The sequence below is a fragment of the Vicia villosa genome, unplaced genomic scaffold (genome assembly GCF_029867415.1).
Source record: "Vicia villosa cultivar HV-30 ecotype Madison, WI unplaced genomic scaffold, Vvil1.0 ctg.005623F_1_1, whole genome shotgun sequence".
Taxonomy (NCBI): Eukaryota; Viridiplantae; Streptophyta; class Magnoliopsida; order Fabales; family Fabaceae; genus Vicia; species Vicia villosa.
In genome coordinates, this window is record NW_026706655.1 from 77754 (window position 1) to 96991 (window position 19238).

Here is a 19238-nt window from a genome sequence, read left to right on the forward strand (position 1 = left end):
CTTATACACATGCATTGTTAGTTTCTCATGTAAATTGTTAGAGTTTTTCTATCACATAGCCATGTGCTCTTAATTTGGTTAAAAAGTAGTGAGATTAATCATTTCTCTTTTGTCAAAAATTACAACTTTTTTATCCTAAAAAACTGATCATTATTCGGTGAAGGTGAAGAAATAGAAAGAAAACTCTTATTTAATATTTTTTTTAGTATTTATATATTTAATAGAAAGAAAACTATAAATACTCTTTCTAGCTTTACATAGAAACAAATGTTTTCTTAATTTGAATTAGAATGATTATTTTATTAAAAAAATTATAAAAGAATATATCTAAGATAAAACAACTGATGTACAGTGGATACCCTTTCAATTATTAACTAAAATATAAGCTGTAGCAAAATTAAAACAGAAGCAAATATTTTCATTTTTAAGAAAGCTAAAGCTAAAGCAAAATATAATATATTAAGCCTGTATGAAACATATAAGCAAATAAGTTTAAAAATTTACCTGAACACACCAACACAAGGAAGCAAGAACGCAAGAACGTCAAAAATGTTGAAACGCAGAACGTGTCGAAAGCGATGCTGCAACCAATTGTTCAAAGAAGTTAATTAACTTAAGCTATGTGACTTGTAATAAACCAAAATGAAAATGTAGGAAACATGAGGGAAAAGGCCTTGAGGATGGGTATTTTTTCTTTTCAAGCTATTTCACAGGATGGTAAAGAATTACTGCCTAATATCACTTTAAGTATAAAAAACTTGTGCTTAAAAACTGTTTAATTAAATATTTGAGATCAACTAGTTTTGCATTTTCACCAATTGTAGCTACAGTCATTTCTTGAATTTGTGTGTTCTTAGTGTGCAACGAACTCTTTTGATCTATTTCATTTCTATTACCTTCCACTATTTCCAAAATAATAATTTATTTCTCCTAGAGTTTTCTAACTGAGAGAGTTCTTGACCTGCTTTTTGTTCATTGGATTTGCTATAATTGGCACAAGAATATCGTTTCATGAATATAGGTTTATCAGTATTGTATATGATACCTGCACTTTCATGCAGTTTTTGTATGATATAAATTGCAATATGATATTTGTGTTATGACCTTAGAGTACCCATGTTCAATAATTGAAGAAGGTATGTTTCTTATAAGTGTTTGTGATATTCAGTTCTGTCTCAGTATGAAGTTCTAAAGTTATTGTTTCAGATTGGTAGACTGCTGGACTGATGAAGAGATAAAAACTGCAACCGGTGATTCTGAGCGCCACTTGGCTGTGCATCCATTAAAGCTGAATAGTTCGTATGCCACTGTCAATGTACCTAATCATTCTTTTGTAGCCTACTTTTTATATTAGTTTTCATATTCCTTCTCATGGTAAATGATAAACCTTTTTCAGGGTTCAGCTAGTACCAGGGGATTCAATGGGGAGCCCTTGGCAACTTCCTATCACGCAAAGTTTATTGGTACTGTAGATTATTTATGGTAATGAAACTCCTTCTTTAGTTCTGACAGTTTAGGTTATGTAAAATATGATGTTTAAGGTCTTAATGATGACAATTACCCAATAATAATAATAATAATAATAATAATAATATCTGAGCGGGATAGTTTCAACCTAGAGGAAGAAATTCTGAAGAAAAAGAAACGTAATACTTATGACAAAGACAAACAAATCCTTGTTGTTGATCCAAGTTCTCCATTCTACATTAGTTTTTTAGACAACCTAGGAACTCCATTGGTGTCGGCTGTTTTCAACGGCGAAAACTACAAAACAGGGTCACGATAAATGACGATGCTTCAAACAAAAAAGAAATTTGGTTTTATTGATGAACAATAACAAATTTGGTTTTATTGATGAATAATAACAAATTTGGTTTTATTGATGAACAATAACAAATTCTGAAACTCTCGACCTCAACGGTAATACTTGCTAACTCGGCATGGTCATTGGGAGAGACAAAGAGCTTACAAGGGTTTTACTTTGGTTGTCGACGACAAACCGGAACCCAAACGCATGAAATTAACCAGAATATAAGAAACATTCAGAAAATGATAAAAAATCTAACCTTTCGAATCGACTACTTTTTCTTGAAAGTTCACAGTTGTAACTGGGGCTTCACTCTCTGCTTCTATTCACCATATCAGCATAGACACTTGAACCAAAACCTAATCCATAAAATGGTTAACAAACACATTAAAATAAGCTTTTTTTTCAAAATACATACAATTTATTTATAAAAAATGATGAAACGCGTGGAAGATGAAGAAGAGAAGAAGAGTTACAGAATGAGATTGGGATTGAGGAAGATGGGCAACAAGAAACTCTTCTAGGGATTGAGCACTCTGTGAGATTGGGATTTAAGGTAGTGATTTAGGGTTTGAGGAACGATTGGGATTGTGGTTTCGATTTAAGACGGATTTGATGAGCGATTTGAAGAATTACGATGCAATTGGGATTTTGGTTTGATTTGGGATTCTGGTTCAATTTGAAGAATTATGGAAAGCATTAGATTTGAGGTGCGACTTGAAGACTTGCGGAACGAGTTTCATGAAGGTGAAAGGTTTTTGAGGAGCATATTCTTCGATATAGGTTTTTTTTGACGTACAATATGAAAAGGGTACACGTATGGTTTTGGTGATGATACTGAAAAGTTTAATGAATAAAAAATTATTTCTATAATGTTTAAGATGATTTTTTATATTAGTATATTATCTGTTAGATGCATTTTTATATTTAAATTTTTTCTAATAATGTTTCAAGGAAATTTTTTGTTTTTTTAGTTTATAAGTTTGGAGGGAAGATTGCCACCAAAAATTTGATGTTGAAATTTTTTTTTTGTAACTTGAAGAGATGTAGCCTTTAATTAAAAATAAGATAACACTCTAAAAATGACCCCAAAAATATTTAAGGGGACAATTATTAAACATTGCTAAAGAAATTGTCTAATGACATTCCAAAATCGTCCCCAAAGTATTTAAGGGGACAATTATCAAACATTAATAAAGAAATACTATAATAACGCTCCAAAAACGTCCCCAAAAGTATTTTAGGCAACAATTATCAATGGTTGCAAATATATTTTTGGCAACAATCATAAATCGTTGCCTACATGAATTTTAGGCAACAATTTTTAAATGTTACTTAAAAAAGTGTTGCTAGAGACAACAAATGTTGTAGTGAGTTATACCCATCCTAAGGAAGAATATGGAGCATGATGTATATCATTATGGACCTGTAATCGTGGATGTCGATTGGAATGATGAAATGAATAACATATCAGGGGTAAAAAATACATGCAATATATGTTTTAATGAAAATTCAATTTGTTATTTCATTCAATCTTTATTTTTTATAATAACAGGATGTGATATATCATGGACCTCGTCTTGCATCCGCCTTTGACCCAGAACTAGTATTAATCCATGTTGTGCTTGTTATAGGTTGTGGAACTAAAAAAAGTTGGAAATGAACTTGTTTAATATTGGATAATCAGAATTCTTATGGAACTGAATGGGGCGTAATGGAGACGCCAGATTTAGTAGGGCTAAGATACACAATTGTGAAAAATGTCATTTCAGATATGTATATTCGAAACATTTTTAAAATGTGAAGAGGGTGTGTTCGGATATGAATAGATGAAGGGTATTTTGGGGTTATCGAGGGTATTTTTAACCCTATATGGTGCACAGAAAAATTTCTTATTATTTCTTTCTCAAATATATAGGTCCATTGGGCATGATAAAAATGTATAGAATTTTTTAATGCACCTTAGAATCTTCTAACGCAATGCACAAAAATACTGTAATACTTTTAGATTTCGAAGATGTATCTTCGGAGGAACTAAATTTCAATTGAAACATAAATTATTTTAGTAATGTATATACGTAACACCTTTAAAGGTATGATTCTGGAAATTTGCGAGGCAAAAACGGAACGGAAAAACATTTTTAGGTCGTATTTCATTGCATTTTTTTGTACTAGGAGCATTAGCTTTGGTTAGGATGAGAATTCAACAATTCTCAGTTGCCTCTCTAAATTTTTTCTTTTCATGTATTGTTTACTTCTCTTTAAAATAGGAATAAAAATTTGTATATTTTTTTTGGCTGATTCACTTTTTATTGCATGAGATTTCAGATTAGTTCCAAAATGCATACTCATACCGTAACAAGATTTTGGGATTGGAGAATTAGTGGTGATTTAAAACCAGTTAAAAATCAAGGGAAAGGAGGTAGTTTTCCGTGCCAAATTTAATTTTTTTTATTGATATATACTTATCTTTAATTTGAAATAAAGTTGTACTATATTCAACGGTGCAAACTCTTGTTTTGCTTTTGCATCATGTGCGGCAGTCGAATTTCTATATCACCGCCACTCAGATTTTGGACAAAGAGTGTTGCTTTCCCCTCAAGATATTTGGAACACTTGAGTTTATCTGAATTGAGTAATGGCAGGTGATGATGAGGAGGATGATGGTGGCCGTAACATTGACGTGGCTTTATCCGGGATAAGAGATCATGGCTGTGTATTGGAAGTAGACTCTCAATCTCCGAAAATACTTCAACAATATATTCCTTTAAATGAGCACCAGGTAAATATATTTTCTATGCTTTCTAATTTAGTTACACTTTCAACATTTTCATATGTATGTATTTCATGATTTTTATTTAAATATACTTAAATTATGTTTGTAGGTTAAGATGAGAATTGAGACAATTATACCCATCCTAAGGAAGAATATGGAGCATGATGTATATCATTATGGACCTGTAATCGTGGATGTCGATTGGAATGATGAAATGAATAAAATATCAGGGGTAAAAAATACATGCAATATATGTTTTAATGAAAATTCAATTTGTTATTTCATTCAATCTTTATTTTTTATAATAACAGGATGTGATATATCAAGGACCTCTTCTTGCATCCGCCTTTGACCCAGAACTAGTATTAATCCATGTCGTGCTTGTTATAGGTTATGGAACTAAAAAAAGTTGGAAATGAACTTGTTTAATATTGGATAATCAGAATTCTTATGGAACTAAATGGGGCGTAATGGAGATGCCAGATTTAGTAGGGCTAAGATACACAATTGGGAAAAATGTCATTTCATATATGCATATTCGAAACATTTTTAAAATGTGAAGAGGGTGTGTTCGGATATGAATAGATGAAGGGTATTTTGGGGTTATCGAGGGTATTTTTAACCCTATATGGGTGCACAGAAAAATTTCTTATTATTTCTTTCTCAAATATATAGGTCCATTGGGCATGATAAAAATGTATAGAATTTTTTAATGCACGTTAGAATCTTCTAACGCAATGCACAAAAATACTGTAATACTTTTAGATTTCGAAGATGTATCTTCGGAGGAACTAAATTTCAATTGAAATATGAATTATTTCAGTAATGTATATACGTAACTGTCATACCCCAATTTTTGACCTAAGATACCACCTCATATCATTTGCATATGCATCATTTGCATCTCTAACAAATTGCATAGCTTGTGTTTGCTACTTGTGACTCAGCAGGATTTGATCAAGAAATCACTCATCAGTACAAGTACAAATCAATTAGGGTTTTGTTCTCCCTTCATCTCAAAAGAATTATCTTCATCAATAATCAACATTTGGTCCTCAGAGATTCATTTCAACAATCTCAAAGGCTCTGAACTAACCAAGTTAGGGTTTTGACTGAAGATAGCATACTCCTGACTTTTGCTCAGGATTTGACTTAATGACTAGGGACATGACCTCAAGACCTCAAGTGCATCATTTTGACCTAATCCATTGGCTCATAACATCTCCTACACAAAGATTGATCAGACAAATCCTCAGATCAAGGTTTTGAACTATCAGGGACTGAAATCAGGGATCACATTTGGGAAACCCTAAAAATCCCCAGGAAGTCAATCAAAGGTTTCAATCATCTTCAAATAATCCCTATGACAACATCCAATGGAAATTACATCTCAATTCAAGATCCACAGTCATCAATTTCATCTGGTCGACAATTAGGGTTTTTGACCTAATTCACTGAACAACTGACTTTTTAATCAGAACATGGTGCCACAACTCAAACCATGGCTCAATATCCTCTAATGCTTCAATGTGATCCATTCATACCATTCATTTGATGAGGATAGCCTGTTTCATTTGAAATATCCAGAAACGCGATTCGTCTGAAAAAGTCAACTGTACAAGATCACCATTGAATTTTGGGGAATTTTGGTCAACCATGACTTTTGAAGTTTTGAATCATCAATATATGATATATGAAGTCATTTGATCAAGGAAAATCAAGAAAATCAATCAAGAATCAAAAAGTCAAAAGTTTGACTTTTCATACTTAGAAAAATTTCTAAGTGTTTTTCATGGTTTTTTCCAAACTTTGAAAGGGAATTTCTCAAAATTTCACCTACAAACTGAAAAAAAACTTCCAACATGAAAGTTGTAGATTTTGATCCAATGAACAACTTTGACACATATAATTTTTTTCCATAAGATCAACCATTTAAGAGATATGGAGCTTCAAAGTTGGTACTTTTTGAAAACTTCACTTAAAATCTCACTTTCTTCAAAGTTCATGGAACTTTTTCACCCATTTCCTTAAGAGACTTGAGGAAGCTTTCAACTAGGCTTTTGAAGTATGTAACATGAGCTTTCCAAAATGTCAAAGAGCATGAAAAAATATGGAGTGTAGCCATGGTTTTGAATTTTGGCATTAGTGAACTTTTCACTTGAAATTACATGCCATTTTCACTAAGTTATGAACCATTTTGCCAAATGATCCAAGTAATGATTCATAGAAGCAATAATTGAGAGATATTTTCTGATATGAGATCAGAATGGAAGAGGATAAGAAGCTTGGGATTTAACCATGGTTTAGTAACTTTTAACCACATGCATTAAATGTAAAAGATTCCTTTCTATCCCTTAAGCCAAATCATCAAACTTTGAAGCAAGTTGCAAAGCTCTGAGTGCAGACTCTTTGGCCTATAAATAGAGGTCCAAACTCCATTCAAAATCACACCAAAGTCACACAAATTATAGGCTTTCTCTTTCTTTCTTAGAATGCAAGTTTCTTAAGTTTCAAAGAGGTAAAATGCTCAACCTCTAAACCTTTGAATTTCTGACCAAAGTGATGCTTCCCACAAACCACAAACATCATATGGGATGTGTTTGATCCACTCACACACTCCAAAAACATCTCAAACTCAAAATCACTACCTCACTTCTCAAATATGCATAATCTAAGCCTTATCATGCCAAAATCCATTCAAGATCATTTCTGTCCAAAATAACACTTCTAACACCTCACATATATCACATATGAACTATCCAAACACTCACATATGATCTGTAACCTCATAATCTTCAGATTCGATTCACACTCCAAGGTTATGCAGATCGGGTACCACAGCTTAGCACAGATGAATTCATATGGTTCCAAGCATCCAGACACCTTCCATAATCATCATTGAAGCTATTCAGATTGATACAAAGCATCTGTAACATCTCCAGATCAAAATCCAATTCTCAGTTTGGCCGTTTTTGAGGTAAGTGCACTTGAACTTCAAACTCATACTTGCACGCATCATAAATGAAATATGAGTATACCATCTTGTTTCTGCACCTATGAGGATCATTAACCCTCAATCAATTGCATCATAACATGATCATACACGATTTCACATTGAATTTCAGTTCTAGGGTTCTTCGTGTTCATCAGAAAATTGATAGTCTTAGAGTGAAAATAAATGAAATTAAATGCTATCATCATGTTCCTCGTCCAAAACCGAGCAAGATAGACCCTTCACTTGATCAATTTGGTTCAGTTTCAAGGATTTTCAAAATCAAATGGGGATGTTGTTCTTGGCGCCATTTTCTGTTCATAAAATTCAAATATCAGTTTTCAAATATAATTAAACGAAGTTGTTATAATAACAAGCTGCGCGCGCAGCTGGGTTGGCAAGTGTTTTGGCTGGTAAACACAAGGGCGTGGGTTCAACACCTCTAGGGACCAAAACCTTTTTTTACAACTATTTTTCTTTCATTTTTTAACAAACTTCAATTAATTATTTAAATAACCAAATCAATTCATTTTTCATTCATTTTTTACACACCTCTCATTTAATATATATATTTTAAGAATATCAAAAAAAATCATCAAAAAATATTTATTTGATACATTTTTAAATAGTTTTAAAATGACTTGTTTTTAAGTAATTTTAATACTTTTAAATACTATTTTTCATTTGATTTTCAAACTTAGTAACTTGTAAATATTTTTTGAAGCAAATCCTAATCATCTAAGTGTTAATTGAGGATGATCTTTTGATTAAATTGACTTCTTTCAAAATTCAAATCGTTTTAAAACGAGCGATCGCGATTTTTTTTTTTTTTCAAAAACAATAAACCATTTCTTTTTGAAACTTTTGATTAAATCTTTTAATTGATCAATTGATTTTCAAAACGATGTGGGGCCTCTCGAATATTAGAGAGTATAAGACCCACTCCTTTTTCTTTATACAGTTTTTCTTTGTACATAAAACTTCTTTCAAAACAATACTTTTCAAACTGTTTTCAAAACGACGAAACCTCGCGTCTGTAAATAAAACCATCCACCATGTTTTATAAAATAAAACACGGGCCTCCACGTAGGTATAAGTCCCAAGCCCCTTTTGTACATACCCATTCCAGTACATGAAATTAGGTATTTCATTGTGCGCCTTTTGTACATATCTCAATCAATGCGTTTTTAAACTTTGAATAACAAACCAAAAACGAAGGTTTCTTTAAATCTTCCCAAAAATATACCACGGGCCTCCATGTAGGTATAAGTCCCAAGCCCCTTGTAAATACCTGTTTACATAGCTTTGAATAAACTCAAGTGGACTTCTCCCCGAGTATGAGTCCCGAGCCCCCGTGTATACAAATGGATCATGCTTACAGGTATATTTCCTTCATAAACTCCATTATATACACACACTTTGTCATATATGTATAACTGTTCATATTTGTTCATGTACTTGTGCATATTTGTTCGTACTTGTTCATACTTGTGATTGTGTTATATATTTGTTCAACTTAGTACAACACTAGGTTCCCCATAGCCTCCTATTGGGCTTCGTGCAAAGAATCTCCCTAGTTTAGGTTAGGACATAGAGTATGGTTTCCCGGTGAAATCGCTCTAAGAGCTCAAACCAACTATACCATGCCTCCCCTTGGGCTTTGTACAAACGAGTGACCCTCCCATAGCCTCCTCTTGGGCTTACAATGCAAGGACCCTCGATAGTCCCTCCCATAGCCTCCTCTTGGGCTTACAATGCAAGGAACCTCGAATAGCCTCCTCTTGGGCTTCGTACAAGGACCCACGGGCTTCTTATAAGCATCCCCAATATCCAAATCAAACACCCTAGGAGATTAGGCATTTTTCATCTCTATGCTAGGAGTATCTCTTATATATCATCACAAACAATCAATCAATCAAAAATCAAACTTTTTGCCACAAGGGTGGCTAATCAATCAAACTTTTTTGCCACAAGGCTGGCTAATCATTCAAACTGTTTTACCACCGTACTGGATGATTAATCAAAGTTTTTGTCACAAGGCTGACTTCATTGAAACTTTTGCCACAAGGCTGGCTGATTAATCAAAACTTTTTGTCACAAGGCTGACTTCATTGAAAGTTTTTGTCGCAAGGCTGGTTAAACAAACAAAAATCAAATAGATGTATGTGATGATATAGATTAGATACATCTAGCATTTAGACGACATTTGTCTATTTTCCTTTGCTTCCACTAGCATAGGTGGGAACTACGATTGCTCTGACTTTCTCAACATCCCTTTGAGAATACGTAAGCACAAGGTCGATCCTTGGCGAGCAAAACAAAACAAAAAAACCATTCAAACCTTAGCACCCGTAGACCCCGAGCTACAGATGCTCTGATTCCCTCTAAGGGATATGTATGCAGAGGATCGCGATGATCTTTGCGAGCATAATCAAACAAACACCTTAGGTCCCACCTATTTCACAAGAACCTCCACCATAACAATAATGGAATAAACAAAACAAAGAAACCTATAGAGTACTATAGATACGTTGGGTGCTAATACCTTCCCTTCGTATAACCAACCCTCTTACCCAAGATCTTTCCCCACTTTTAAGGTTATTGCAGCTTTTTTCCTTTTCCTCTTTTGGAAACAATAAAAAGTTTGGTCCGTACAAAAGAAAAATCATTTTTTTGAGCACTCGAGCCCCAAAGAAGGCATCAGGTGTCTCATCCCGAAAAAGACAACGATTTTTCGCCCGCGACTGTAACACCTTTAAAGGTATGATTCTGGAAATTTGTGAGGCAAAAACGGAACGGAAAAATATTTTTAGGTCGTATTTCATTGCATTTTTTTGTACAAGGAGCATTACTTTGGTTAGGATGAGAATTCAACAATTCTCATTTGCCTCTCTAAATTTTTTCTTTTCATGTATTGTTTACTTCTTTTTAAAATAGGAATAAAAATTTGTATATTTTCTTTGGCTGATTCACTTTTTATTGCATGAGATTTCAGATTAGTTCCAAAATGCATACTCATACCGTAACAAGATTTTGGGATTGGAGAATTAGTGGTGATTTAAAACCAATTAAAAATCAAGGGAAAGGAGGTAGTTTTCCGTGCCAAATTTAATTTTTTTATTGATATATACTTATCTTTAATTTGAAATAAAGTTGTACTATATTCAACGGTGCAAACTCTTGTTTTGCTTTTGCATCATGTTCGATAGTCGAATTTCTATATCACCGCCACCTAGATTTTGGACAAAGAGTGTTGCTTTCCCCTCAAGATATTTGGAACAATTTAGTTTATCTGAATTGAGTAATGGCAGGTGATGATGAGGAGGATGATGGTGGTCGTAACATTGGCGTGGCTTTATCCTGGATAAGAGATCATGGTTGTGTATTGGAAGTAGACTCTCCATCCTTGGAAATACTTCAACAATCTGTACCTTTAAATGAGTGCCAGGTAAAGATATTTTCTATGCTTTCTAATTTAGTTACACTTTCAATATTTTTATATGTAGGTAGTTAATGATTTTTAGTTTAAATTATGTTTGTAGGTTAAGATGAGAATTGAGACAATTATACCGGTCCTAAGGAAGAATATGGAGTATGATGTATATCATTATGGATCTGTAATTGTGGATGTCGATTGGATTGATGAAATGAATAACATATTGTGGTAAAAAATGCATGCAATATATTATTTCATTCAATCTTTATTTTTTATAATAACCGGATGTGATATATCATGAACCTCGTCTTGCATCCTCCTTTGACCCCGAAAAGTATTAATCCATGTCATGCTTGTTATAGGTTGTGGAACTAAAAAAAAGTTGGAAATGGACTTGTTTAATATTGGATAATCAGAATTCTTATGGAACTGAATAGGGCATAATGGAGACGCCAGATTTAATAGGGCTAAGATACACAATTGGGAAAAATGTCATTTCAGATATGCATATCCGAAACATTTTTAAAATGTGAAAAGGGTGTGTTCGGATATGAATAGATGAAGGGTATTTTGGGGTAATCGAGGGTATTTTTAATCCTATATAAGTGCACAGAATGATAAAAATGTAAAGAGTTTTTAATGCACCCTAGAATCTTCTAACGCAGTGCACAAAAATACTGTCATAGTTTAAGATTTCGAAGATGTATCTTCGTAGGAACTAAATTTCAATTGAAACATAAATTATTTCAGTAATTTATATACGTAACACCTTTAAAGGTATGATTCGGGAAATTTGCGAGGCAAAAACAGAACGGAAAAACCTTTTTAGGTCGTATTTCATTGCATTTTTTTTGTACAAGGAGCATTAGCTTTGGTTAGGATGAGAATTCAACAATTCTCAGTTGCCTCTCTAAATTTTTACTTTGTATATTTTCTTTGGCTGATTCACTTTTTATTGAATGAGATTTCAGATTAGTTCCAAAATGCATACTCATACCGTAACAAGATTTTGGGATTGGAGAATTAGTGGTGATTTAAAACCAGTTAAAAATCAAGGGAAAGGAGGTAGTTTTCCGTGCCAAATTTAATTTTTTTATTGATATATACTTATCTTTAATTTGAAATAAAGTTGTACTATATTCAACGGTGCAGACTCTTGTTTTGCTTTTGCATCATGTGCGGCAGTCGAATTTCTATATCACCGCCACTCAGATTTTGGACAAAGAGTGTTGCTTTCCCCTCAAGATATTTGGAACAATTTAGTTTATCTGAATTGAGTAATGGCAGGTGATGATGAGGAGGATGATGGTGGCCGTAACATTGACGTGGCTTTATCCGGGATAAGAGATCATGGCTGTGTAATTGAAGTAGACTCTCAATCTCCGAAAATACTTCAACAACCTATACCTTTAAATGAGCACCAGGTAAAGATATTTTCTATGCTTTCTAATTTAGTTACACTTTCAACATTTTCATATGTATGTAGTTCATGATTTTTAGTTTAAATATACTTAAATTATGTTTGTAGGTTAAGATGAGAATTGAGACAGTTTTACCCGTCCTAAGGAAGAATATGGAGCATGATGTATATCATTATGGACCTGTAATCGTGGATGTCGATTGGAATGATGAAATGAATAACATATCAGGGGTGAAAAATACATGCAATATATGTTTTAATGAAAATTCAATTTGTTATTTCATTCAATCTTTATTTTTTATAATAACAGGATGTGATATATCGTGGACCTCGTCTTGCATCCGCCTTTGACCCAGAACTAGTATTAATCCATGTCGTGCTTGTTATAGGTTGTGGAACTAAAAAAAGTTGGAAATGAACTTGTTTAATATTGGATAATCAGAATTCTTATGGAACTGAATGGGGCGTAATGGAGACGCCAGATTTAGTAGGGCTAAGATACACAATTGGGAAAAATGTCATTTCAGATATGCATATTCGAAACATTTTTAAAATGTGAAGAGGGTGTGTTCGGATATGAATAGATTAAGGGTATTATGGGGTAATCGAGGGTATTTTTAACCCTATATGGGTGCACCGAAAAATTTCTTATTATTTCTTTCTCAAATATATAGGTCCATTGGGCATGATAAAAATGTATAGAATTTTTTAATGCACCCTATAATCTTCTAACGCACTGCACAAAAAAACTGTAATACTTTTAGATTTCGAAGATGTATCTTCGGAGGAACTAAATTTCAATTGAAACATAAATTATTTCAGTAATGTATATACGTAACACCTTTAAAGGTATGATTCTGAAAATTTGCGAGGCAAAAACAGAACGGAAAAACCTTTTTAGGTCGTATTTCATTGCATTTTTTTTGTACAAGGAGCATTAGCTTTGGTTAGGATGAGAATTCAACAATTCTCAGTTGCCTCTCTAAATTTTTACTTTGTATATTTTCTTTGGCTGATTCACTTTTTATTGAATGAGATTTCAGATTAGTTCCAAAATGCATACTCATACCGTAACAAGATTTTGGGATTGGAGAATTAGTGGTGATTTAAAACCAGTTAAAAATCAAGGGAAAGGAGGTAGTTTTCCGTGCCAAATTTAATTTTTTTATTGATATATACTTATCTTTAATTTGAAATAAAGTTGTACTATATTCAACGGTGCAGACTCTTGTTTTGCTTTTGCATCATGTGCGGCAGTCGAATTTCTATATCACCGCCACTCAGATTTTGGACAAAGAGTGTTGCTTTCCCCTCAAGATATTTGGAACAATTTAGTTTATCTGAATTGAGTAATGGCAGGTGATGATGAGGAGGATGATGGTGGCCGTAACATTGACGTGGCTTTATCCGGGATAAGAGATCATGGCTGTGTAATTGAAGTAGACTCTCAATCTCCGAAAATACTTCAACAACCTATACCTTTAAATGAGCACCAGGTAAAGATATTTTCTATGCTTTCTAATTTAGTTACACTTTCAACATTTTCATATGTATGTAGTTCATGATTTTTAGTTTAAATATACTTAAATTATGTTTGTAGGTTAAGATGAGAATTGAGACAGTTTTACCCGTCCTAAGGAAGAATATGGAGCATGATGTATATCATTATGGACCTGTAATCGTGGATGTCGATTGGAATGATGAAATGAATAACATATCAGGGGTGAAAAATACATGCAATATATGTTTTAATGAAAATTCAATTTGTTATTTCATTCAATCTTTATTTTTTATAATAACAGGATGTGATATATCGTGGACCTCGTCTTGCATCCGCCTTTGACCCAGAACTAGTATTAATCCATGTCGTGCTTGTTATAGGTTGTGGAACTAAAAAAAGTTGGAAATGAACTTGTTTAATATTGGATAATCAGAATTCTTATGGAACTGAATGGGGCGTAATGGAGACGCCAGATTTAGTAGGGCTAAGATACACAATTGGGAAAAATGTCATTTCAGATATGCATATTCGAAACATTTTTAAAATGTGAAGAGGGTGTGTTCGGATATGAATAGATTAAGGGTATTATGGGGTAATCGAGGGTATTTTTAACCCTATATGGGTGCACCGAAAAATTTCTTATTATTTCTTTCTCAAATATATAGGTCCATTGGGCATTATAAAAATGTATAGAATTTTTTAATGCACCCTATAATCTTCTAACGCACTGCACAAAAAAACTGTAATACTTTTAGATTTCGAAGATGTATCTTCGGAGGAACTAAATTTCAATTGAAACATAAATTATTTCAGTAATGTATATACGTAACACCTTTAAAGGTATGATTCTGAAAATTTGCGAGGCAAAAACAGAACGGAAAAACCTTTTTAGGTCGTATTTCATTGCATTTTTTTGTACAAGGAGCATTAGCTTTGGTTAGGATGAGAATTCAACAATTCTCATTTGCCTCTCTAAATTTTTTCTTTTCATGTATTGTTTACTTCTTTTTAAAATAGGAATAAAAATTTGTATATTTTCTTTGGCTGATTCACTTTTTATTGCATGAGATTTCAGATTAGTTCCAAAATGCATACTCATACCGTAACAAGATTTTGGGATTGGAGAATTAGTGGTGATTTAAAACCAGTTAAAAATCAAGGGAAAGGAGGTAGTTTTCCGTGCCAAATTTAATTTTTTTATTGATATATACTTATCTTTAATTGGAAATAAAGTTGTACTATATTCAACGGTGCAGACTCTTGTTTTGCTTTTGCATCATGTTCGGCAGTCGAATTTCTATATCACCGCCACCCAGATTTTGGACAAAGAGTGTTGCTTTCCCCTCAAGATATTTGGAACAATTTAGTTTATCTAAATTGAGTAATGGCAGGTGATGATGAGGAGGATGATGGTGGCCGTAACATTGACGTGGCTTTATCCTGGATAAGAGATCATGGCTGTGTATTGGAAGTAGACTCTCCCTCCCTGGAAATAGTTCAACAATCTGTTCCTTTAAATGAGTGCCAGGTAAAGATATTTTCTATGCTTTTATAATTTAGTTACACTTTCAATATTTTTATATGTATGTAGTTAATGATTTTTAGTGTAAATTATGTTTGTAGGTTAAGATGAGAATTGAGACAATTATACCGGTCCTAAGGAAGAATATGGAGTATGATGTATATCATTATGGACCTGTAATTGTGGATGTCGATTGGATTGATGAAATGAATAACATATTGTGGTAAAAATGCATGCAATATATTATTTCATTCAATCTTTATTTTTTATAATAACAGAATGTGATATATCATGAACCTCGTCTTGCATCCGCCTTTGACCCAGAACTAGTACTAATCCATGTCGTGCTTGTTATAGGTTGTGGAACTAAAAAAAAGTTGGAAATTAACTTGTTTAATATTAGATAATCAGAATTCTTATGGAACTGAATGGGGCATAATGGAGACGCCAAAATTAATAGGGCTAAGATACACAATTGGGAAAAATGTCATTTCAGATATGCATATCCGAAACATTTTTAAAATGTGAAAAGGGTGTGTTCGGATATGAATAGATGAAGGGTATTTTGGGGTAATCGAGGGTATTTTTAATCCTATATAAGTGCACATAATGATAAAAATGTAAAGAGTTTTTAATGCACCCTAGAATCTTCTAACGCATTGCACAAAAATACAGTAATACTTTTAGATTTCGAAGATGTATCTTCGTAGGAACTAAATTTCAATTGAAACATAAATTATTTCAGTAATGTATATACGTAACACCTTTAAAGGTATGATTCTGGAAATTTGTGAGGCAAAAACAGAACGGAAAAACCTTTTTAGGTCGTATTTCATTGCATTTTTGGAACAATTTAGTTTATCTGAATTGAGTAATGGCAGGTGATGATGAGGAGGATGATGGTGGCCGTAACATTGACGTGGCTTTATCCGGGATAAGAGATCATGGCTGTGTATTGGAAGTAGACTCTCAATCTCCGAAAATACTTCAACAACCTATACCTCTAAATGAGCACCAGGTAAAGATATTTTCTATGCTTTCTAATTTAGTTACACTTTCAACATTTTCATATGTATGTAGTTCATGATTTTTAGTTTAAATATACTTAAATTATGTTTGTAGGTTAAGATGAGAATTGAGACAGTTATACCCGTCCTAAGGAAGAATATGGAGCATGATGTATATCATTATGGACCTGTAATCGGGGATGTCGATTGGAATGATGAAATGAATAACATATCAGGGGTAAAAAATACATGCAATATATGTTTTAATGAAAATTCAATTTGTTATTTCATTCAATCTTTATTTTTTATAATAACAGGATGTGAAATATCGTGGACCTCGTCTTGCATCCGCCTTTGACCCAGAACTAGTATTAATCCATGTCGTGCTTGTTATAGGTTGTGGAACTAAAAAAAGTTGGAAATGAACTTGTTTAATATTGGATAATCATAATTCTTATGGAACTGAATGGGGCGTAATGGAGACGCCAGATTTAGTAGGGCTAAGATACACAATTGGGAAAAATGTCATTTCAGATATGCATATTCGAAACATTTTTAAAATGTGAAGAGGGTGTGTTCGGATATGAATAGATGAAGGGTATTATGGGGTTATCGAGGGTATTTTTAACCCTATATGGGTGCACAGAAAAATTTCTTATTATTTCTTTCTCAAATATATAGGTCCATTGGGCATGATAAAAATGTATAAAATTTTTTAATGCACCCTATAATCTTCTAACGCACTGCACAAAAAAACTGTAATACTTTTAGATTTCGAAGATGTATCTTCGGAGGAACTAAATTTCAATTGAAACATAAATTATTTCAGTAATGTATATACGTAACACCTTTAAAGGTATGATTCTGAAAATTTGCGAGGCAAAAACAGAACGGAAAAACCTTTTTAGGTCGTATTTCATTGCATTTTTTTGTACAAGGAGCATTAGCTTTGGTTAGGATGAGAATTCAACAATTCTCATTTGCCTCTCTAAATTTTTTCTTTTCATGTATTGTTTACTTCTTTTTAAAATAGGAATAAAAATTTGTATATTTTCTTTGGCTGATTCACTTTTTATTGCATGAGATTTCAGATTAGTTCCAAAATGCATACTCATACCGTAACAAGATTTTGGGAATGGAGAATTAGTGGTGATTTAAAACCAGTTAAAAATCAAGGGAAAGGAGGTAGTTTTCCGTGCCAAATTTAATTTTTTTTATTGATATATACTTATCTTTAATTTGAAATAAAGTTGTACTATATTCAACGGTGCAGACTCTTGTTTTGCTTTTGCATCATGTTCGGCAGTCGAATTTCTATATCACCGCCACCCAGATTTTGGACAAAGAGTGTTGCTTTCCCCTCAAGATATTTGGAACAATTTAGTTTATCTAAATTGAGTAATGGCAGGTGATGATGAGGAGGATGATGGTGGCCGTAACATTGACGTGGCTTTATCCTGGATAAGAGATCATGGCTGTGTATTGGAAGTAGACTCTCCCTCCCTGGAAATACTTCAACAATCTGTTCCTTTAAATGAGTGCCAGGTAAAGATATTTTCTATGCTTTTATAATTTAGTTACACTTTCAATATTTTTATATGTATGTAGTTAATGATTTTTAGTGTAAATTATGTTTGTAGGTTAAGATGAGAATTGAGACAATTATACCGGTCCTAAGGAAGAATATGGAGTATGATGTATATCATTATGGACCTGTAATTGTGGATGTCGATTGGATTGATGAAATGAATAACATATTGTGGTAAAAATGCATGCAATATATTATTTCATTCAATCTTTATTTTTTATAATAACAGAATGTGATATATCATGAACCTCGTCTTGCATCCGCCTTTGACCCAGAACTAGTACTAATCCATGTCGTGCTTGTTATAGGTTGTGGAACTAAAAAAAAGTTGGAAATTAACTTGTTTAATATTAGATAATCAGAATTCTTATGGAACTGAATGGGGCATAATGGAGACGCCAGAATTAATAGGGCTAAGATACACAATTGGGAAAAATGTCATTTCAGATATGCATATCCGAAACATTTTTAAAATGTGAAAAGGGTGTGTTCGGATATGAATAGATGAAGGGTATTTTGGGGTAATCGAGGGTATTTTTAATCCTATATAAGTGCACATAATGATAAAAATGTAAAGAGTTTTTAATGCACCCTAGAATCTTCTAACGCATTGCACAAAAATACAGTAATACTTTTAGATTTCGAAGATGTATCTTCGTAGGAACTAAATTTCAATTGAAACATAAATTATTTCAGTAATGTATATATACGTAACACCTTTAAAGGTATGATTCTGGAAATTTGTGAGGCAAAAACAGAACGGAAAAACCTTTTTAGGTCGTATTTCATTGCATTTTTTTTACAAGGAGCATTAGCTTTGGTTAGGATGAGAATTCAACAATTCTCAATTGCCTCTCTAAATTTTTTCTTTGTATATTTTCTTTGGCTGATTCACTTTTTATTGCATGAGATTTCAGATTATTTCCAAGATGCATACTCATACCGTAACAAGATTTTGGGATTGGAGAATTAGTGGTGATTTAAAACCCGTTAAAAATCAAGGGAAAGGAGGTAGTTTTCCGTGCCAAATTTAATTTTTTTATTGATATATACTTATCTTTAATTTGAAATAAAGTTGTACTATATTCAACGGTGCAGACTCTTGTTTTGCTTTTGCATCATGTGCGGCAGTCGAATTTTTATATCACCGCCACCCAGATTTTGGACAAAGAGTGTTGCTTTCCCCCCA